Source organism: Mugil cephalus, chromosome 5, assembly GCF_022458985.1.
Source record: "Mugil cephalus isolate CIBA_MC_2020 chromosome 5, CIBA_Mcephalus_1.1, whole genome shotgun sequence".
Taxonomy (NCBI): Eukaryota; Metazoa; Chordata; class Actinopteri; order Mugiliformes; family Mugilidae; genus Mugil; species Mugil cephalus.
The window spans coordinates 8762003-8786440 of NC_061774.1; the positions used below are offsets into that span (position 1 = coordinate 8762003).

General features: G+C 42.4%; 1 long non-coding RNA gene across 1 annotated transcript; it reads right to left on the reverse strand.

Annotated features, from left to right (window-relative positions):
* Positions 1 to 1783: 1783 nt before the first annotated feature.
* LOC125007686 lies at positions 1784 to 23122 on the reverse strand. Its single transcript, XR_007112761.1, has 3 exons — positions 22726 to 23122; positions 13441 to 13510; positions 1784 to 2565 (listed from the first exon to the last, which is right to left on the reverse strand). It is a non-coding gene; the product is annotated as an uncharacterized LOC125007686 (long non-coding RNA).
* Positions 23123 to 24438: the final 1316 nt, after the last annotated feature.

Below are 24438 nucleotides of genomic sequence, written 5' to 3' on the forward strand. Positions count from 1 at the left end.
CATCATTTGATGTGAAAATGCGCTTTTGATTTAATTGTGGCCCACAGTGCACATCTCTCTACAGAGCGGGGACGTGGTCATTTTTGGCTAGGGTTATTCATTTGTGTCGGCTGTGATATGTGGAATTAACTTAAACCTCTCAAAGTATATATATAGAGCACCCACTTTCTCTCTTCAGTCACTGACACACACACAAAAAAAATCAACTCTAAATATTATTTTGCATCCATTTTAATCACATTAAAATATCTTTACATCCACATTTTCACAGATTAATTAAGGCAATGGCTTGTTTATAATGGAGCATTAAATGAAGTGAACTTTTTGGCTCTCGCTTGGAACATGTTCCATTATTAACTGATCAACAGATCTGCTATGGTATGAATAGCTCCCTCTCTCCTTCTCCGCTGGTCAAGTAACAAATGGCAAGGCTATTGAACACACATTTCCATCTCCATCAGGGCTGTCGGGCGATCAGCTCCAAGAATACATATTAATCAATCGAGATTTTTGAATCTGCTTATTAAGCCCGGCCATTTTCCCCCCTGCAATACATTAGCGGATCTCAGTATGTCCACTACTCTTGTGAACAGGGATGAGAAGGAGAAAGAGGGAGAGGAAATAAAGGTCTGATGAGTTTGGCAAGGAGAGGATGGAGGCTGAGACAGATGGCATGAAGTCTGCAGCACTCTGGCGTGGCTCGCCTGGTGCTAAAATCCTCCTCTCTCACATTCCAACAAATCCTACCAGGAGGCTGGGGAGTCTGTCACACCACTCCAAGGATCCACGCGGCTCTCTTCAACCACCCCCCCTCCACCCCTCCAACCCCCACCCCGTCCGTCCCCACCACTGTTGCCCCCCCCCCCACAGTCGAGCCTCCGACCACCCTATCCCTTTACTTCTATTTTATTCTCACATACGTATACATTCACACTTGGACATGTATAGAGGAGGGTCATTTCAACCTTTGCAGGCGTAGCGAGATAAGCAGCAGCAGGGGGTGGAGATATGGCTGCTCTCGTGGAAAATAATCCAGGGGGGTCACGCTTGAGAGAAGTGGCCTTTACTGTCATCCTAATAATCTTAATCAGTAAACACAAGACCAAATCATAAGGGAGAGACAATCCATTTATATCAGAGGAAGAAGACATAAGAAGCTTTTTGATGAGTCCGTCCGCCGCCTGGATAAGCTCACGGTCTTAAGCAGAAACAGCGTAACCCAATATCAACTCGAACGTTCACTCAGGCCCATACTCCAAGGTTTCCTGGGAGTTTACAATCCAAATTGGACAGTAAGAGCTGGCTGTGATTACACGCACAGCACAAAAACCAAACAACTGGATCACGGGCTGCACACAGCATCTTCATCTTCATCTGCAAATACTGTATCTCTGGATCTCCTTTGAATGTGCGACGCATGCTTCCCTTCACCGTCTCAAAGTGCTTCATCAAATAGGAACAATCTAATTTATTTTACACTCTGCTCTCTCCACATGTCTCTTACGCGCCGTCTTCCTGCCTGCCTTCTGTTTGTTCTAATGAATGACTTCTGAGATAAAGTGCCGCTGTGAGGAGGGTCACGCAGGGCTTCAGAACCACATTAATGTTAATGATAATAAAAAGAACAATCTGCTAATCCGCTTGGATCTTTTCTTTTCTCTCTCCATATGGAATGAATGTTTTATCTGCTATTGTTTTGAGTGTCGTCACGTTTGAAACCCTGCGCAATTAAAATGCACACTAAATATTGTTTTGTGTTTTTATGTAAGCATTGTCTGTTGACAAAAAAAAAAGTGTGTGTGTGTTGGGGGGGTGTGTGCTCTGATAAAAGGTATACAGTGGTGTGCCATCTGCGTTACAAAGTACACTAGGAAGCACAACATCAGGCATATCTTAGCAACATGGTGCAGCATGAGAAAATATATTCCCTACGGTAACACTTTAAGTGCACAACACATGCCAAAAACACTTAAATTGCCAACACAACTTTTAACAGTTTACAAAGGATTATGCAGGGATCGGGGCTTTGTAGATGTGACTTCAACTTTTTACGTACAAAAGGTTGCATTCCCAGCATTTGGTCCGACTGTACTCAACACGATTTGAAGTAAATTTAAAAGAACCCATTTTTAACCCAATGTTGTTAAAAGCATCTGTGGCAACTTTTCCTTTGTTTATACAACCTCTACTTTCAGCTGCACATCCTCAAACATTTTTTGTAACTCGGTAAAACTTACATTGAAACAGATTCAGAAAAAGTTTTGAGTCGAAAACATTTTTTTTGTTTTTTTTGTCACAGTGGAACAGGTCACCGTATCGGACTCAACTCAACAGCAAAGTGTTTGCTGGGGTTGTTTACATGGATGTGACATTCACGAGCAGATCATTTGTGACTTTCCCTCCCCGTCAGCACCGAGGCAGAGTTGCTGGCCGTCCTTCCTACGTGGCAGGGCAGCGTGGCGTCCCCAGGCTCGTTGGCACCGCAGCTGTCACCCACAGGATGGGAAAGTGGCAGGGTCGATAGCTCCGCGGCGTGGCTCCTGGCAGCATCCCTCCCTTCCTGGCCTGGTGAAAGGGCAAGGATAGGGAGCCCAGTCTCTCAGTGCATTGATCGGGGGCCAGCCCTCCATTAGCCACCGTCAGAGCTAAAGGTCAGCTAAGGCCAACGGATGGGTCCTGCATGCGCATCCTATGGAGTGACTCACTCTCGCATGCGGAGAGCGAGTCGTTGTCACTTTGGTCTGCGCTGCCCCCTGCTCCTGGTGACCACATGAGGATGGCCATTCCTCTCAGAATAGTTGACCCCTCCCTGATGGGTTGATTCTTTCTCAGTCACGCCCTCCCTTTCCTCCTTTTTTTTTTTTTTTTTTTGGTTTGATGTCAGCCACATTATGCATTATGGTTGCTTTTAGAGATATTACTATCTCCTGCCAAATTAAAAGAGCCTTCCTTCTAATTTTCTCCAACAGAAATTGCTTAATAAATGAGCAGGCCCTGATTTGCACTGATGATCACACAGCAACACAATTGCATCAAATTGCTCACCCAGCAATGGTTCACCACATCGTGCTCATCACTGAGTGGCAACTACTGCCTGGTGTGGCTTACATTAATGCAGCCGGGCTGTGAAAGGGGATAATTGTGGTGCTAAATGCTTTAGAGGCTGACAGGATCCATTTCTTGACTTGTCAAGGGCAGCAGCGATAGAGTGGGTCATGCCGGGGTCTACGCACGCAGAGGCAGACAAATTTATTTGCACCAACACGCATGCACACATGTGAGCACGTGAACACACACGCACGCACGTAGGCAGGCGAAATCAGTCACACACATAGAAATGATTGTCTCTTGCCTCTGTCAGGTTGTGTTTTTTTTCTCCAGCCATGGAGACCTCATCCTGGGAAATTGAGCAATTTCTGATTGAAAATAGTGCCGGTAATTAGAGCACTCACTATTTGTAACCACTTGGCATTGCATTAGTATGCAAAGCTGGTTGCCAGCTTATCTTGGGGAAAACGTTTGTTTCCTTAATTGCCCTCTTAGGACAAAAGTGAACAGGGTGGGTGGGGAGGGAAGAGAGTAAAATGTTAACGTGCTGCAGTAAGAATGGAGCCTGGTGTGTTGAGGGGATGTGACTCCCTGAACACAGGGGTTAAACTCCACTAATAGGCTTCATACAACACACATGGGCACACACACACACACACACACACATACACACAGGCGCGGAGTAACAGTGGAGCACTCATACACCCACATATGGGCACACATTTGCATTGGCACACGGGCACATGGAAGCACAGACAACAAGACAAGTATGATGAGCCCACACATTCCAGGACACATACAATTAGGCACAATTAACTCTGCAGACATACTGTACGGTGCAAAATTAGACATGCAAATACAAGTATACAACGGTGTAATGAATAAAATGACCCTTAAATCCATTAAGATAAAATAAAGCCACTTTTATCAAGTCGCTCATTTCGTTTCATAATACATATGCGTTCAGTTCGTTCAGTTTCATGCAATGATGTGAAACATGGTGTATGTACTTTATCAGCAGGCCTCTCAATGTAAAGCTTTGCCTTCATCTTTCATTATATCTGTGCTGCAGTTACAAATATTAAATCTGGTAATGACCAATCCCTCCGCCAACAAAATTCCTCTACTGTCACCTGTAGAGGGAAGTCTGGGGGTGAATCAGTTACATCAAATTACACTGGAACATGATATTCACATATTTCCAAACAGAGATACTACTTATATTTAAATGTAAAAAAAAAAATCTGATACAGTTAGTTCTCTCTCTCTCTCTCTCTCTCTCTTTTTTTTTTTTTTGCACCAGTGACTCAAGAAGCATTTTGCTTTGAAGTAGTTGCTGAACTCCCCTTGATTGATGAAGTAGCTCAAAGCAACAGACTTCTCTGCTTCATAAAACACGGAGGAAATGTTTAATTAAAACTTTCAGCCGCGTGCAAAAACAAAGAGTAGTTTCACCATCTGGACACTGTATGAAAACACTTTCCAGGATAATGAAAGAAGAAATGTGAATTTTACACTTAATCGCAACATGTTGGAGGATTTCCTTAAAATGCGCATGGCTCTGAAGAAAAAACAAATGCAATTTTAGTTCCAAATGTTACTTGGAAAGAGACTGACTTTGACGCGTATCAGCTAATTCAGCTGAATGAAGCGTGGTGATATTTTTATATGTTGTTTAAAAAACGCGAATAAAATAAAGGAAATAAAGAAAGTGCGACGACCTCCTTTATCGCTTCGCTCTTTGAACGAGGTTATCGCCACGTGTTGAAACCCTTCTTTATTTAAGTCTAATCCGCTTACTCACAAACAAACACAAAGACGGGGAATCATTTCATATTAAGCAGAATCAAAGTCACTCAGCGCTTCTGAAATGTAATACAAACAGGATTTCATTATTATTATTATTATTGTTTTTTTTGTTTTTGTTTTTTTACATGTGAGTGATGAAAAATCAAAAGCCCTGCGAGCTCCAGTGATGCTAAATGTTCGTTTTATCTTAATTATAACTTTAATACCAAAGTTCTGTGCCTTTGAAGAAGGTGGGTTTGTTCTCTCTCTAGATGTGACGGGTGGCGATGGATGAAATGGGGATATTTTAGGCCATTTGAGTTACTCTATTCCTGTGTAACAATGAGAGAGGGGTCATCCGTCAAACCAAAAGGTGAAGTTTAGAAGAAAATATTTAAAGGATTTTCATCTCAGAATTTCGGCCGCACCTTTCTACTCTTTCAATTATTAATCTATTCTTCAACGGCAAAGTTTTAATAAAAGGCAGCGAATACTGTGAGAAAAAAAATACAACTTACTTATTTTTCAGTGTAAAAAGAATCAGCAGAAACCTCGACGCCACAGGTGGATGAATAATTATGAAATCGTCACCCATGGGCCCTCAGGCCTTCTGATCTCTGTCTCCTAACTCCTTATCAAAAATCCTCGTTTAAACTATTTTGCAATCAGCTTTAGTTTCGCCACTGAAGTGATAAAAGGACCTCGATGCTAGATTTAGGCCAATTCGACGGTAATTGGTGTCCGATTAAATAACGTTTCCTCTTCCTCGCGTTTCATGTTCTTATCAAGGACGCGGAGTAAATAAAAGTTTTTAACAGAGGAACAGGCTGAATAAATGGACCTTATATTTCTCCCCCTCGTCAAGTTCCCACAAAATGAAAGCACGGAATATGAGATAGCGTTAAAATAGCATGCCCTTGAAGCTATCTGGCAGGCTTGAGGGAGGTGAGCCGCTCAGCGCCTTTAAAACATTTGGATGAAAATTGGCTGATAGGAAGATAAAATAGATCCCGGGATTATTTATATAACCAGCTCCAAAATAAATTTTTATTTATTTTTTTCTTAAAAAGTAACATTCACTAGTTTTGAACAATCCGGAATTAATAAGAAATACTGCGCAAATGTTAATATGCGCGCCTCTTAATAGGCCGGCAGGATGCGCGCGCTCGCGTGAACGCGCGGCAGGTGGGCGATGAGTGTGTCTGTGTGTGTGTGCGCGCGCGCGTGTTGTGTCTCGTCAATCAAAACCATCAATCAGTCGAACCGAAACGATCGTGGATTCGATAATTAAAAGCGTCCACTGGTTCGTGGGTTTGTCCTGGTCTTTATCTGCTGAGCCTGAGACACCGGGGCAGGATGTTTTCTATTCGTTTTTTGTTAACTATAATGGATTCTCCGAATCCGGGCGTTTTCGCGTTTTGCCAAACAAACACTGAACCAACACAATGACGAATGCTGAGTTACTTCATTAGGAAGCCCCCCTTTTAGATCACCTCCAGATGGAGGTTTGGGAATGCAAGACTTCCTTAACGTGGTGAGGGCCCAAATGGCTTTAGGAGGGCTGAATCAGTGTCCGTGTGTACACACCATGTCCAACAAAAGCAGGGGCTAATCCACCTAATTTACACAATGCACAGGGCCCTGTTTACATGGGATATACCCACAGAGGGCCTCTGTCTCGTCCTCCGCGCACCACAGACAGAACAGAGGTAGATTTTTTTCCCACCTCTCTCTCTCATGTGATGAAAGGCAAAACGAATAATCACTGATACAATCTACACCAAACCCAAACAAGAGAGTGCGGCTCCGCAGCGTGGATTTAAATGTGAATTCGCTCATTTTAAAGCACCATTCACCTATTATACGTGTTCTTACAAGTTCGAAATGTTAAAAAATTACTATTAATAATGCAACATTTAAATGATCGCGCTGTAAAATGTGCAAAGACGACAGACTACCAGAGGCGACTGACGAGGGAAACTGAATTGTATTTAAAAAAATAATCCAAGGCTTTTTATTTGCATTAATCTTACAAGTCTTTTTTTTAAAACGAAACCATTCTCAGTACAACATTTAAACAAGCCACACAGACGAGTAAAAGCACCTAATTTAATTAAAAAAATTCCCCAATACACGTTATAACAATGCACATAAACATAGCTTCTGCGCTTTTGCTTTCAATCCAAGACTATGTCATCAGTCAACAGTGAATAAATTAAAAAAAGACGCATATTACATGTATTATACCCAGAAATAATCAACACAGCCTAACTCCAAGCTTAAAATTCACTTTAACGTTAGTTTCAGTGCATTTAGAGTTGTAACGCGATTTCCAAAATTGCCCAGAAGTACTGTCGTGCATTGGGAAGCTCTAATTTTGAAAATGCCTTTATCAGAAATGATTAAAAACACATATACATGAAATTAGTTATCCTCGCCTGTGCTCTTCTGGCACACACGGAGTGATGCAATCGCAATTTTCCTGCGATCATAAATTCATGTTCAAGGGAGATATCCTAGATTCTTTTTATTTTGTATTCTTTGAACGCATCCAAGTGACATCCGCCCTGCTCATATTAAAACCGTAATATGCACGATGTGTTTCTGAACTGAAAATAGTAATAGCAATAATAAAAATAATAATCACAAATTAGTCCTTGAATATCTTCAAGCAGCCTTCTCGGCAGAAAACGATTTTAATTGCATTTAACCTAAAATAACATTAATAGGATCCAGACACTAAATGGTTAACGGGATCGTTAAGGTAAGGACTAAATGAATGGCGCAGTTTTATTTTCTGTTCTGTCACCTATTGACTATTTAGTATAATAAATTTAGAGTTCTGGCTGCTGCGACGTCTTTTTAATTACTTTTATTACAGTCCTCGATTTCCTCTTTATTCGACTTAGAGCCATTTATTGCCTCCACGTCTGTAGGTGTGTTCCACCGTTTCCGTAATTGCATTTTTTTTTTTTTTTTTTTTTTTTTTTCCGGAAGGGGGTCGCGTAATTACTTTGGCACAGTCAGGTAAATTCCGGCTCTAAATTGAAATATTCTCCTTTAATCCTCACTAAATCCCAATTCTCAGGACACGGAGATGTGAGCAGCAGAGGAGTCATGCGGAGCCCCGGTTGCTTCTTCAGGTGAGCGTCGCGTCGCAGGGGGGCGAAGGATCTCCTCTCGCCGCCATAAGCATAAAACAAGATTACTAGATCTTTATCAACGAGCGTCCCCCTCCCTCCCCTACACCACCACCACCACCCCACCCCACTCCTCACAGAACTGCAACTTCACCATCTCATGTTGAGACAGGGGATGTTGCATAATGAGCAGGAAATGAAATGTAACGTGTTTCAGGGGGGATATTTTAAAACTTAAATGAATAAGTCATAAATAAACTTCGCTGCGTGTTTTCCAGGGGTGTTATTCCGTTAACAAAAGAGCAGGTGAGCTTGTTTATGTAAATGAATCAGCAGATGCATTACTAAAGCTGTGCTTGATATCTTTGTTTTGCATGCTATTTGAAGAGGAAGAGGCTCCTAAGCTTATCAGACAATAAAAATAACGTTTTTTAGTCCTCCTATGAACAGGGAAACATATTTACATGATCACAGGTAAAGTCTATATCTTAAGTTTTTAAGAATAGTCTCTCTTGCAGGAGTAAATACTAGTAGAAGTTTGTACCTTCTGCTTGTCATGGTGCTGCCTGAATTTACCTTTAATTTGTAGTCACCGGGAATAAAAGGCTGAATCTCAGCTCTGGCAGCTCCCATGTCAGTCTTTGCAGTAGTGGGTGACAGAGAACAGCAGAGGCAGATAGCATGCTAAAATCGCATCACTAGAGACCGCACATCAAAGTAGACCAAACCTCATATTGAGTGAACTTTTAAGCCAGAAAGACTGTGTGACATCAGAGCACCTAAAATGTGACTGTCATGTTTTTCAAACTTCGCTGAACACAAGCTCAAAGACTTGAGAAGTATTCAATGGCAAAGCACTGTTCAAACGCGCAAACAGTAAGATTAGCAGTCTTTGTCTTACGGGAACCTCAAAGACCAATTAGACTGAGAGATGGGTGTGACGAGTTTGTCAAAAAAAATAAGATGATAGATACCACTTTGGCGGTGAGCAAACATGGCTGGGGATTTCACTCAAGCGCAGTCATTGACAAGGCACTGTCAGAAAATGTGTCAACTTCAGCAGACCTGCCAGTTGACAAAGATGCAGCATGGGATTGAGACTGATCAATTCCCAAACTGCCAACAAGACGTGGCTATGATAGCAGCACTTTATTTTGTCAAGTAAAAAAAAAAAAAAGAAGTACTCCTCGCTTGGATACATTGTCAACTTTTTATTTGCATCTCAAGCCTGCACCGTCCCAAGATACGGAAGTAAGAAGGAAAAAAAAAAGTGACATATTTATTTGGGGGGTTTCAAAACTTTCACCGCATTTTTCACAGAGTTCTGACCCTCCCTTATTCCTGTTTTGGACACAGACGCGGAAGTAGCAAGTGGTGCGCGCGGTTTTGTTGTTTAACGTACACCAATTCAACACCTCTAATAGTCAAGCTCGTCTTCGGCCACTATTTCTGAAGTGAAATCCGATACTCAAAGCGTTTTTCCCTTCAAAGTAGTCTCCTGTTGTGCTTTGTGACCACAATAGTGTCAATCTCATACTTTCAAAGCCTCACGTCTGTGTCAGCTTTGAGTAGCTGTCTATACATGTCTCCGAATAGAGTTGATGCTTTGATGGCTGGTCTGAAAACAGCTCGGAACGCTGTGACAAAATAGAGTGGGAAAACGAATTCTCTTGATTTGGCTGCGCCAGGCGTTTGACCTGCGATTGTTTTGGTAAGCATAAACTACAGGGTTACAACAGCTGAGGTTGAGAAAAATGAGTTGATCTGTGCTGGCCCGACCAGCTGTAATTTATAGATCTAACTAGAACTAACACCGGCATCTATGATTCCAAAAGATCATCTAAAAATCATTGGTTAATGAGCTATTAACCAGCTTAGAAGATGGAGCATGCAGTTAAAATTGTCATACCTCCTGTAGTAATGCAGGTTGAGGTAAATGGATTAGTATCACATTTGTACCACCGCAATTTCCATTTTCCCTTTCCGTGATAAAACAGTCAAAGATGTGACATGAAAAAGCTCTTTAGAGTACTTGCCCCAAACAACTGCCAACTGAAAGGGCCGCATTTGAAGCCACGCAGAGTGATCGGGAATAATCAGGTGACAATAATCAGAGGAAGAAAAGAGAGGCGATCTCAATAAAGTTTGTCATTCATCCATTCAGAGTTCAATCATATCAGAGGTGTTTTGCATAACTATGAGACACTGGTTCTAATCCTCAAAGGGTTCGGGGGCTACTTGGCTTTGCACTGTAGTCATTCAAGGTCGCAACCCGGTAGGAAATATGGGCTGCCATGGCAACGCAAAGATGGCCTCTAAAGGCTTAGCATAATTCTTCCCTAATAGAAAAATAACAGCGGCAAATCCCATCCTTAGTGAACTAGCTTATTTGACAGAGGCAGGCTCCCACCTGTGAAGCACATAGTCACCACACCAATGCACTAAGACCGCGATAAGATGAAAAAGAGTCCATCTCTGGATGGGGAAGGGCGGCCTAAGCTCAGCCCAAATTCTTTCTCTTCTCTGAAGCTGAAAACAGCCCACAGTGGTGTCTCTGGCTAGCTTTAGGTTTTTGAAGCCGGACAATGCACGCTGCCAAATGAATCATGCTCTCTTATGTAGTACCTAACTGTGAAGCTCTCAAGCGATACTCTGAGAAAAAAAAAAAAAAAAACTTTTGGCAGCAGAAGATGGCTTATATGGGATCAGATCAGTGAATAGGTTTTACCTTCCTTCTTAAAACTCAGCGAGACTTGTTGAACGACTTTTTGTGCATATATTTGATAAAAAGCCAGATCAGTCTAGTGGGGGTGAATATGACACTGAAGCTGCCTGTCCTCTCCTGTCTGATTGTGATCACAAAATATGTGATCCCCCTCCTCTCACCCCTCCCCCTGCCTCGTTGCCAGGTACCACCGAGATGGATTCTTGTCACTGTGTGAGTTGCATCAGGATGATGAGCACTGGGGAGAGAATAAATTACTGCCACACTTTAGGGTGGGAGGCATGTAAGTAGCAGCCGCTACAACAGTGCAGTGCTCCCTGCTTATGGAATCACTAATGAGGAGCGATATCCAGCAATGTTGCAGCCATGGTGATCGAGCCCAAATCAAAGGCTTCATGAAATCATTACCGTCAAAGCTAGCTACGAAAATCAAATGATTGCCCAACATGAATTTCTGTAAAGAGGTATACAGTGCTGTTTTGTCACACGCAAAGGCTAAGATGAAGAGGGAGAGAGAGAGAGAGAGTTGTAGATTCAGAGATTCGGTGCTATCTCAACCACGCACCTGAGTCAGCCATTTTCAGCTCGACTGGATATCTGTTTATTCACTGCATTCAGCAGCTAGAGTATCGTTGGCTCAGGCGCAACATCTTGTCGGTGTCCTACTGTAGATGCCCGCCACTCGTCTTGTGCAGCTGTGTGTTTAAAGGGTATTTCAACCCAGCCAGGATGACTCCTGCTACCTTGTTCCTGACTGTGTATAATCTCATCATTGTCAGTGATGTGTTTTTTTTTTTTTTTTCGAGGGCATGTAGTCAAGATGATAGAGCGGAACTGAAAGGAGGATTATCTTTAAATCAAAATGTCCCTTCAGTTCAAAATAACCTACGTGTTTTTGTCTGGCTCCTTTAGTATTATAAAAATCACTAAACCTTAAACGATTCTTATCTTAATATGTTAACGTCGCTGAGATTGAATTCTATAAATTCTATAACATCCAGTACTTGTGGTTCTGATAACTATATGGAAGACATATTAGTTCTGTAAAAGGGACTTTATTGTCATGCTAATGCAAGTTCACCAGCTTTCTCTTCTTATCAATTCATCTTTTTGCTGTTGGGCAAATATGCAAAATTGATATATTAATATTCTATTTCCCTCATCGTATTAAGTCATTGTAATACGCCGCCATGAAAAACAATATCTTTTACTTTGCTCTTTACACCTTGAAATCCCGCTATTGTTACCCTTGGCAATGAAAATGGATTCTCTAAATTCCTACGGCTTACGTTTATTATGGAGTAATTCGCAGAGGTGCCTACACATTAAATGGGCAGTGATGTTCATAATGGCCATTTCAGGGTTTTTCATCCCGGTGCAGCCTCGGAGACTTAGAAAAGCAGAATGGAGTAATTAAATCAACACTTTATGAACGACTGTCCAACGAGATGCCGGATTCTCCTCCCCGAAGGGAAACCCACTGAATATTGGACTGTAAGCCTCCTGTTTCAGTCCTACGCTGAGCACCTTTCTACATCAAAGCTTGCTCAGCACCGCGTCTCACAGATTCACATCTCCAGGAAAGAATGGCCTCTGCTGAGATATGGACACCTCTGGCCTCATTTAACGCATATGGTCCCCTCCCCCTCTTCAGGCCTGAATCCGAGGATAGAGTGGCTATCTGGCAAGATCACACAGAGAGGTGCGGGAACTTAAAGGCAAAGAGTTACTGAGCATCCTACCAGGAGTCTCAAAAGGGTTCCATTAAAGCATGTTCAATATGCCGGTCAGAGCTTTCAAAGTGCTGCACACCCTCTAGCCCCGGCAAACTCAAAGGGCATCAGTGCACATTCAGTAAGAGGAATCTGGCCCCCATTAATTTAATGAGTCCAGGGTATTAGTATGCCATAGCCAGCTGTGAAGTCTCCCTTTTCTCGTCTCTGGTGGAGTTTTAAGGAAAGATCCACCAACTCGGGAATGACAAAGGGGAGCGGGGAACGAGGTGCAGTCATCTAATCTGAGATCAATTTCTTGCTGCCGGTCCTCAGAGGGCAATTTTAAGTGTTTAAGACGTCTTTGTGCGAGCTGGAAATCCAGATAAAGAATGCAAAGTGACACTTATACTGTTGCCGGGAGAATTCCGCTGTCGCTTTATCGTGATTGCATCCACGAAAAAAAAAGATAGAAAACCTGTAAAAAAAATAAAAATAGTAATAAAAATAAAATAACGACAGTAATGGAGAGGGATTGGCACTTGGAGACATATTTGCATAACATATTTGGAAACATGCTGTGGTCATTATAACTTTTTTTTTTTTTCCTTCATTTGAATCCCGTCTACAGTCACTTCACAGTTAATTAGCTTGGTAAACAACGACGCGGCTCTCAAGCGCACCGGACTTAAAGGAGAACACGCATCCTGACGCTGTACGACGAGCTGACATGCAACTGACAGTCACCTGTAAGAGATTACGGAGACAGTGGAGTTTGCGAGGGCCTGTCAACTAGAAAGTAGCGGCTGCTGGAGCTAATTAAATCCATAGTAAGTTGGTAACATAGCCCTGCTCTGAGCCACATCAAACACTCCTCTTCATGCCAGTCTGGAGTCTCATCTCTGGGATGTTGAGGCCTTCTGTGACCTGTGCTGGAAACCCGCTGGGCCCTAGGCCTGACCTGAGAGCTGTGGGGTGAAGCAGAGTGGATTGGGATCACTGTGGGGTGCACCTGGACCAGACTTACCTGCGTCTGTGTATCTGCATACCAAAACGTGGCCATGTGGCTGCGTTGGCGTGAGTGCACGGACTCTGACCTGAACAACAAAGAAAAGGAGAGAGCCCGGGTGAGAGGTCAGGGGAAGAGAGGAGGCTTAGGCAAAACAACACGTAGGACACGTTGGCTAAACATGATCAGAGAGACGCGCATGGCCCAGCAGAGGCAGAACCAGATGCCCTCAGATGTCCTGATGAAACCAAAGCCCAGTGTAAACATGTCAGTTTAGCACAGACGGGGCTAAATTCAACATAATTTAGAGATAATCTTCGATTAAGATTCAACGCTATGTTTATCAGGTTATCTCAAGATAAAAAAAGAAAAACTTACATTTGCCCAGTAAAAAAAAAAAAAAAAAAAATGTTAAAAAGCTGTTTCAGATTGCCATCTCTCCAAATAACACTAAGCCCAATCATAATGAGCACTCTTGTTGGAAAAAAAAGTACCTGAAGCCCACTGAGGAAAGGTTGTTCCAGCCAATATTTATAGACATGTGATAAAAGGGAAAAGATAAAAGAACAGATAGTTGACTCTCTCCGGTCCGTCTGTTTCTTTTCTGAATCTGTATGTCAGTTGTAGAGCCTGTGTGTAACAAACCAGAGAAACATATCCAAACAAATCAAGCATGAAACTTTTTCTCACATGCAGTTGCACTGATATATGCCCAGAAAAAAAAGAAAGAAATTAAAAAAAGAAATAAATAAATGCGGTTCTAGTTTTCGTCACATAATAAAAAAAAAAAACTTAAATTCTTTCCATTAATTTTAAGTTCATTCTGTTTATGCTTCAGCATGGTGCAATTCTATTTGAAGATTGCCACACTTCAACCGCTGAATTTTCATTTAAACTTTCACTCTCCGTACCGAATGCTTTCTGTTTGTTTGTACTTTGAAGTCAACCTTGAAGATACATAACCACATGAGATGGTTGATGAGAAAATCATAGGTGACAGCTACGGTACTGATTCAATATCAAATCTAAAAGGAGAGTGGCAGGAGGGTGTGGGCGTTTCCTACGTGCAGGGGTCCGGCCTCGTTAGGTGAGAGGCTCTGTGTGCCGTGCCGGGGCTCTCGGGGCCGGCCTTTCTGCCGCGTGTAGGAAGATATCTGCAGTGCGTCCCTGCGGCACTTCTCTCTGGGGAGCCATGCTGTTGCACATGTGCCACCTGAAGCAGGTCTCTGTCTCCACTTAACACACGGAGCACTGACACAACATCGTGCAGGGGTTGCATGTCGGCAGACCTGTCTGCAGGCATGTCACTGTCAGCCCCGACAGACACCAATTTGCCACCATCTTGGGAAGGTGAACGCAGCACACAGCGGATGTATGGAGAGAACATGTTCAAACTGCCCCAGATTTTTTTTTTCTGTTCCCCTAACACTTCACAATAGCAGTGAACATTTCAATCCAGCCTATGCTGGGTGTATTGTGCGTCTGCCAAGTAGTATGCCTGACCAAAATAAGTAAGTCCTCGACTGGATTTTGGCGGCGTAATATTATTCTGCCACCCTGGGTAGCCCAGGTTCTCTTGTAGTGCTAAAATAGAGTGAAGGCAACTTTCCGCTTCACATCTCTGTGGCTTCATGCACAGAGCGACTGGCTGTGAGGGTCTGAGTGCTGTGTTCTTTCAGCAGTTGTCGTGTGGTCTCAATCTCTTTACACGTTTCACTGCCAGGCTCCTCTCTACTAGGCCTCCCCAAACTGTGTAATCAGCAGATGTCTTTATGGAGCAGCCCACTGCCACGTGCACACCCTGTATTCTTTGCCAATTTCATTTTGGCAATATATTATTTTTTCTTTCAGATTATTATTATTATTCTTACAAGCCCTGCAGCCATGTTGATTTGGTACTTAAAGTAAAACGGCCCCGAGGTTGCAAGTACGGCTTCACTCAGCAGTTTGAATTCTAATGCCTGAATGATATATTTTTAGTGTACTTAAGTTGGTCCATTCTATTATACAGCGGATCTGCTGATTTAAACAAAACCGATGGAAAGTAATTGAGCAGAATTGCGACCTTCATAAAGATTAAGTCAAACCGCCTGAGTAGGTTTCAGCGCTATTCGTCCCAGAGAGAGATTATTTTTAACCTATATACAAACCAAAGACCTGTACTTGCGATTCCGTTTTTGGGACAAAATGCGCAAATCACACACGAAAAAGAGCACCCTATCACAAAAATATCAATTATAGGAAACTACACAGATCTCCACTACATCGCATTAGTCCGTGAACTCTCATTAGGTCACTTTGCAACGGAACGATAACACAGAACACACAGTGATGTGAATTTATTAGCCGTAAAATGACACTGACACTGACACTGCACTTAAATTATAAAATTATAGAAATTCCTGGTGCCTGCTCAAACATCTGGGAATGATTTCGCACTTCGTACTACGATAAAACGAACATATTTTCCAAGATATAATTATCTCAGGAGCGCTTTGGTCTGCTGCTACTTAATAGTTCTATGATACTATTCTACTTTTTACAATGAGCTGTAGTCGCTGGTTATTTTACAGATACACGTTTTACACGTTTTGCGCCGATAATCTGTCTGTTTATGACATGACACATCACAAAGGATTAACCTCCACCACCGCGGTGAAAAAGGTTCAAATTAGCCCCGTTGTGTCAAGCTACAACATATAAATACCACGGTAATGGTAATATTCTGAAAATGATACTGCAAAGACTAACTTGTGATAATATTCCTGTCGTGTGGTAAAAGTTAAGGACCTGAATATTTATTCAACCACTGCCCATGGAAAAGTTAACTAGTGGCAAAACGAACTTTTCATTCACGGGTGGGGGGGATTTGGGGGGGGCGCGACAACCATTTATCCGTTATGTCCATGTGGCAGCCTGCATTTTCAGAACCACGAGCACCACCTGGGCGCCATCAGGGCACCGCCACGCCAGCGTTTTCCCGTCTGTCGCCAACTTCAATATTGCTGCGGAAGGTGGCAGACTTGATAAGGGCTGGGCATCCATGAATTGAGCTGTCAAAATTAGCCGTGTTTCTGGTTTGTTTAAACGGCAAAATGGGTCACGCTCCGAGGCAACAACTAAGACCCAAGAGGGATGCCATGATATTCGCCGCCGAGAAATTATTCATTGCTGTATGTTATCACGTCAACAAAATATTTTCGGATTTTTCCTCATTACCGTCTGAAATAACCTGGCAGTTACGGAAACTAATTATTTCACATAATCGTGTCATATTAACTCACATAATAGTGTTGATACTTCTGTCACTTACTCCTTAATGTCTAACCTGACCTTTGATAGCGATCGTGTTAATGACAACTCCACAAATTCACTTTTTTTCCTTTTTTTTTATTAATTGCATATTTTGCTAGTATAATGACATGGAGAATGGCGATAGGGAGGTGTATGTGTGTGTGTTGGTGTGTGTGTGGGAGTGTGTGTGTCTCATAAGTGGTGATGTTAGATTTGTGCACTTGGCAAGCATTTTTTTCGCTCCATTTGGTGACAGATTGGGTTTAAATAACATTATATCTTCACAGTTGTGACTCACAAGCCTCAGCGTTACAAAGTCAGGGTGAGGTTTAGCACTTCAGATGAGGATGAAGGAGAACCAGGTCGCCTCACTTCGTCTTTTAGTTTGTCACTTTCTGCTCGGCCTAATCTGGGACTCGATGAACTCAAGCGTTCAACACTGTTTATTGTCTCAATCAATCCGCTCTTCTCCGACAAATCCCAATCTTTTCTCGTTCTTGTCACTTCATCGCTAGAGTTTCTTGTGATAACGTGGGCAGATGGACGGATACCGAAATGCACTGAAACTGCTTGCAACCTTTGTTTAAGATACTTTGCTGAAATGCCCTGAATTTTTACAACCAGAAACCAGCTTAGATTTCAACTTCAAAATGTATCCATTTGCGAACATTGTGACATAAATTCAATAACAGACGTCCAGCGATTTCGTTGCTAGAAAAAGATGCAGCTTCACATTGATTACGACATGTTGCATCGCGGGGTGCTAAGCATTGCTGAATGCTCCTTAGCTACCATGCTAACAGCAGCGCTGCAATTTTCGACACGACTTTGAATATTTCAGCTGTGGCCATAGCAGGGTGCGTCTCCGCTCTCCAGCCCCAGGTAGGAGGCCGTGCAGGGGGATCTCTTTCAACGTTGATGCTCAGGGCTCTAAAAGCTCCACAAACCTCAATGTTGCATTAACTCTCTGAACCAGTATACGTTGGTGTCGGCCCTGACCCCTTCATCAGCCATGTTTGTTTTTTGCCGGTGTTGTGCTATCAAAGTCTAACTGCTTTACAGCACCTCCTGGTGCTCCCCGGGAGGAAACCTCTCGTTTTGGAGTAAAGAATTCAGCCTACAGATTTAAAGGTAATAACAACGCCTGCTTTGCTCCCTGTGAATTTCTTATTATTTTGTTCCTCCATAATTTAACAAAATTTTGCGAACTTGTAATGATTCCGCTGAAGGGAGACAGGGTCCATCTTGCTGTGACGCTTTTAAAACAACATGTGAGGATCTGGGCTTCAAAACACTGGCTTCACACACTCCACAGCTGACTTCCTGCTCAGTGTTTCTGGCCTTTAACTTTTTTTTTTTTTTTTTAAGCTAACACCCGACTATGTATCAGATGAACCATTAACTGTGACATGTCCCTTTTTAAGCGGCGGCTGTGGTGTGCTTGTTGTCCAAGAAAGATACACAGGAGTGTGGCCTCATGCTCTAAAGCTTTGCTTACGCTCTGCTTTGGCGCACTTGTTCTGTCCTGAGCTGCCTGTCCTTCAAATCCACGGCTTAAGTATGAGTTGGGGCACAGAGGAGGGATAAGGGCTGTCACTGCTGTGACTGGTGAGTGCACGCCAGCAGTGCATACAAACTAATGAAGACACATACTGGCAGTACTTCACAGACCAGGCAATAAGATGTCACCATAAACAACCTGCAGGACGTTGGGAGTCAACATACTGGTTATATAACACTGAATACATCTAAATTCAGAAGTGGTGATTTTATTAAGGCAGGATATTATTCACTGCTTGGCATTTAGGGGCTTTTAGCATTCACTTTGCAGTACAGATGCTTCACGTTGACGACGCGTCTTTGCTAGCTGCGAGTATGTGTTTTTAAAAACAAGGTAAAGGTTGCGAAATCTCCCCAGCTCAAACTTTCGCGTCAGGTCCTTCAAACAGGCATCACCTTTGGCAGGAGCATGTGTGCAGGTTTCATATCTCGTATGTCATATTTGCAAATGTTCAGAGACAGGCAACAGATACCCCATGAGCAAAAAAAAAAAAACAATGGATGGCAGTGCTCAGTCCAGACAGTAGAGGTCTGTTGTGGTTGCACAACAGGTAACGGCACAGATTCACATTTTTGTTATACGCCGTTATGAGGTTCAGCAAAACTGAGGCCAAACTTTTAGGTTATTAATAATAAAGACGCATTTGTAAAAATGAGTTTGAAAGTAGTTATTTAGAGTTAAAGATTTATTTATTTTGCAAAAGCATATTTATCACTTTTGCTCATCCACATGACCTAAATTATAATTATGTTTTAAAAAGCCCGAAGTCCCAGAAGCAGGAATGTCTCTCATCAGTTTAACTTATAAAGGTGCTTTAATTTGACGGTGTGAAATTGAAGCTCCTTTGAAGACCATCCACAAAACCTTGCTCTCTATTTATTTCTCATCAGCGGTGTAACTCTGACACGTCTCTTTTGTACACTACAATTACGGCTGGGTTAATTTAAGGTACGTTCAGAGAGAAATATGACCGCTACCTTCAGGTGAATCAATTTAACTTGACAAAATGGGAATGGGGCCTCTGTGAAATAAGCAGGCCTCCCACTTGAATGCATTCTCTTAAGGGACACTGGCGCTGTGTTCACAGTACTCTCGTTCACCATCAGCATCACTTTACGATCATTATGTAGTGAGTTATGATCATTATTACCGTCCCACAAAATATCCAGAATACTCATGGCAGCGCGAAACAAAACCCAAGTTTGTACCGGAAAGGCGTAAATAAAAGCACGATCATTTGCATAAACACACTCTGATTACATTAATTACATGTATGTACACTTTTCAGTTGACATAGATTTTATCGCTGTGTAAAATTATTTTGAAACTGTAAAGTCCCTGAAATTTCACTAATAACGAAAACATTAAAATAAGAGACGAGCGCGGTGACGTGAAAACTAAATCAAAATAAAACGTCGGCCATTGTTGAGCTTTTCGGCTCTCAAATTTTCGATAGTCGTTGATTCAGTTATTTCCGCAAAATTTAAGTCAAACAAATGATAATTGATTTGATATCGTTTCCATAATTCAAGGTAAAGTTTGAACGTTATGTGCTATTTATCTGTTTAATTTTATATCTTGCAGTAAATTAAGATGAAAATAGGTTTATGAAACAATTGCTTGACTGCGTGTAAAGATGTAAATTAAAAAACAAAAAAAAATATTGCAAGCTAAACACAAAACAAGACATTTATTAATTTCAATTTTGAAGTTTTAAATAAAAAACAATTTGTATTAAATGATTCGACAACAAGGTTTACTTTTTAAAACGTCATTAGTGTAGTTATTGTTTTTTTTTAAATAGTTTTTACCTCTCACATGCACCGAATACTTTCTATTGCGGAAAAAATGTTATAAATGGACATAAAGGATTTTCTCCTAATGTCAGCAGAAAAAGAAAAGAAAGTTACGTGAGAATAGTTGAAGCAGTTTTCAGGCTTATGTCAGACAAAAAGGCATCTGCAAGAACAATCAGAAAGTGATTATGCATACATTTCGTTAGTTTAGCCGTTTGTTGAAGAAGCCATCTGTTTATAAGTTTCTTTGTAATTCTTTTCCATTGTTTTTTTTTGTTTGTTTGTTTTTTTACGTTCGCAAAACTTAATGTGTGGCATCAAAAGACAATGAAATTCATTAGCTCTCTGTTTCAAGGTTGCATCTAATTGCCAAGATTCTCGTATTCCGAGTCTTTTTATTTCTTCAAGGGACATTGCCTAGAATGGGAGGCTCTCATCCTATTTAAAAAAATACGCGGCGATAGTTTCTGATCAAGAACTGTGTTTGTCCTAGGCTGAAATGGGAAACTTCACTAAGTTTGCAAAATGAAAGGATGCCATCTGTTTTTTTGTATGTTTGTCTGTAGAGAGGACATTGAACTGTCAGAAGTGTCCCTCCTACTTATCGTGACACTTCCACACAAATCGCAACACAAATCTTCAGCTCTTTACCAATCTTTTGTACTGTATTTACGTGAGTAGGTCAGCGGCAGTCAAAGTGCAAACAACAAAGGAGTTTAAAATAACTAAATGTCACTTTAAAAATTTGGTGATTATAAGATTAATGAGAAAAAAAGTGTTTTTAACAGTGAAAATGCTCTCATTGATTTTGGTTAGTTTGTGTATTTTCTTTTTTTTTTTGGACCACGTTGTGAAACTCCACGATATATTTCCCTCCACAGTCTAAACTTTCAAATCCTTGATCAGTGAGAAACTATACTGGGAGGGAAACTTACCAGTCTTATTCTTAAAACTGAAAAGAAAAGTATTTCTCTCATGATTTCCCAAAGTTAACCTAATGCATAGGGAGAAAGAGAGGATGAAAAAAAAATCGAAGCCTTTCCTTGTGTCTTACTGTGAATGTTTTCAACTGGAAAAAAAAAATGAAAAGACTCAAACAGACTTTCAGATGAAGCTGTCACATTTTACTCATCTCTAACTCACAAACCTAGCGGAAAATATTTATGTAGTCTCTCATTCTAATACTGAAGTCTGTTACGCTGTTTATTTACACCGTTTTTTCCCCTTAAATTGTATAAATTGTAAACGATCTCATACCAAGAAGAGTAAATTACATCTGTTTTAAAAGGCGGCTTGAAGCTGTAACGTTAGGAAACCTTTGACAGAACAAGTCACTTGCACAACACAGCGTTCACCGTACGTCGGAAATAAAAACCTACGAGGACAACATTCGGCGGCGGAAACAAAATGCTGGACAAAAATGTTCAAATAAATTTTTACGACTCGACGAGATGCGACATTTGATATTACGAAAAGTCAACCTTCGCTCTGTTTTCGAGCAGCAGCAGTTGCATCAGCTCCATCTTCTTCCTCCTCTGCTAGCTTAGCAACAGCGGCCATTTTGTCTGTGTTCGCATTGGTCCAAATGTCTACCTCTGGTCATGCCATTTTTCTTTAAAAATTCTGGTCAGGAGGTGATAACAGGAACAAGGTCTCTTAATTTGAGCCGTTAACCAGGCTATGCGCTGGAAAATGTGTTATATCAGGCGTACGCTGGCCACGTTCTGAGCAGTGAGGCTTTCATTTCCTGTTCAAAATGTGCCACACAGAGTTTGGTATTAACCACATGGCCGTCACACAGTTGCACATGCATACAGGACGCTCACGTGCATGCGTCTTGAGTTCCAGTGCGCGCTCTAGCGCGCGCGTGCGCACACACACATGCATAAAATAAGATGAGCTGATCCCTCTCTGAGAGTCTGCGTCAACCACCCGCTGCTTCCACTGCCGCACTACGTAGACAACCAACCACAGGATGTATAAACCCAGCTGTCTAGAGGTCACCTTGGCTTGTTTACTTGTCACAGTGGCGGGGTGGACCACCACCGTCCACAACAGCTCATCTACCCACATGTCCTCAGCTCTCAACACTTACTGGAACCTTAGTCATGCTGTATTGGTGAGTAGCACAATCTGTACTTTTTACCCAAGTCTGCTGCACCAAAGAGAAAATCTGTGATAGACAGACCTGCTTAAGACTGCTCTTTCTGCTCTTTTAGCTCTTTGAAAATCTGTAATTTACACTCTCGTCATCAATTAGTTATCATTCCACCAATTAGCATCTTTCTTTTCAACTTTGACAGAATAATTCACTGGAAATCCATACATTTTTAATCTAGTGTTTCTCAGTAGCAGTTGGCGTGAGCTGCCAGGAGACTACTGTAAAAACCTTTTCCTCCAAGACTTTTCTGTGCCTGAAATAGAAATGAACATGCTGTATATCATGGGGAATTTCACTGCGCCTTTATGAAACAACAGTTGCCATGGAATCACATAAAGACCAATAAACACACTTTTACCACTTAAAAAGCTGAAATGTTGTCTGTCTCCACATTTCAGAGGTTTTCGTTGGGCCCGTTGAACTTAGCTACTGTATGCCGCGGACACTCCTCCACACATAAACATCCAGCAAATGCACACAAAGACACTCACCTCTGCACTGCTGAAACACCCCTCTATGGGAACTCTGGAGCCTCATCTGACTCTGTTAAGGTCCAAACTGTCCACGTTATTGACACAGGAGGGTGAAACAACTGTCTGGGAGTGAGGCCCAGAGACTGGGCTTTCTGTGTTTCCAGAGAGTTGCCCTGACCACCCTGGTAAATATAGGAGAGCAAATCCCTTTCAGGTTGAGAGTATGACACAGGACTGCTACATAAATCAGGCAGGCCCAGCCCGGCACAGGCTGGGAACGCCATGGGAGTGGTAGGCGGCTCTACCGTGAGGTTTTTGGGGAAGGATTATGGATTGAGACGTACAGCTGAGAGGCTAAAGTTACACTTTTCATGACCACTTCGAGGGGGTCTTGGCTGCCTGGAAGCCAGTCGGATTTGTGAAGACCTCTTTCTCCCCCCGGAATGGTTGTAATTCTGCAGGCACATTCTTCACCTGAGGATAATTGTTTTTGATATAGCAAGAACAATTTGGAGAAACGCGATGGGAAATGCTGTTTTTTTTTTTTTTTTTTTTTTTTTTTTTGCCAGTGGAAGAATAAAAAAAAAAGAAAAAGGAGAGGGTATTGTGAAAAGTCCTCATTCACCAAAAGACCAGAGTAAAGAGAGAGCAGTATGCCCCCTTCTGGCTCTTTTCTTCTCTCCCTCTTTTCTTCTCCTTTTTTCCCTGGCGTCTGGAGATGTGAAGAAATGTCTTTTGATCAGCTCTGACAGAGCCTGGGCCATGTGAAGAGGGTGGGTAGCAGGACTCTGCCAATCCATGCAAGGCAAAAATGTTCCTTATAAGAGAGTAATAAGCTAACGAGTGCTGGGTGTCTGTCTGATCCACATCCTGGGTAGTGTTTGTGCCAGCGCACCCAGTGTCTTCTGGCGTGTACCCGACTCTCATCAGTCTTTGGACTGTTTGCCAGGTCACTGGATTTCACCTGCCCATTCCCATATGTTCTCACCAATGGTGCAATAGTATGAAATTTAAGAACCTAGTGGGCACAACAAAATTGAAAGTGAGAGTATTTCTATTTCTGATTTTACACACATCGCTGGGCCGTCAGTGTTTGGAATTTACAATGTGCGTTATATGTGCTCCGCTGAAAACATATGAGGCTTGGAAATATAAAGTGCTGGGCTGGTTTTGAGCAAAGCAAATTTGTCTCACCTTGCCCACACAACATCAACTGGGGCTATTTCCACAACTGACTGCTTCCATTGTATGTGTGGGTTTGAAGTGGTCACATATCAAAGGGCTATGTCTCTGCAGGGTGGTTTCTCTGGTACTCTGTACAGCACAACAAGGAGATAGTTACCTCTCACAGCTTCTCACTGCAGCATCCCACCCCAAATAAACACATCACCTCCACTGCAGGGGGAGGAGGACAACAGCACAGCTGCCAACTCCCTCACTTTATCCTACCCAGCAGCAGCACCAGCCAAGTCCACAGTGCTGCGGGGCATCCCAGGCATGAACAGGTGCTCTGTTGGTGGAGCTGGGCCTGGTCTTAGGCCCGTCTCTAGGCCGGGCGCTACAGCAAGTGCTGGATGTGTGAGGGCTAGCGAGGACGGGCTGGCCAGACCCTAATGGTGAGTCTTGGGCTTCAGCTCTGGTAATTATGGTGGGGAGAAGGCGATTAGGCAGTGCTGAGCAGCCCAGCGAGGGGGACGGGCCCACGCCCAGCAGGGAGGGGAGTTCTGCCAC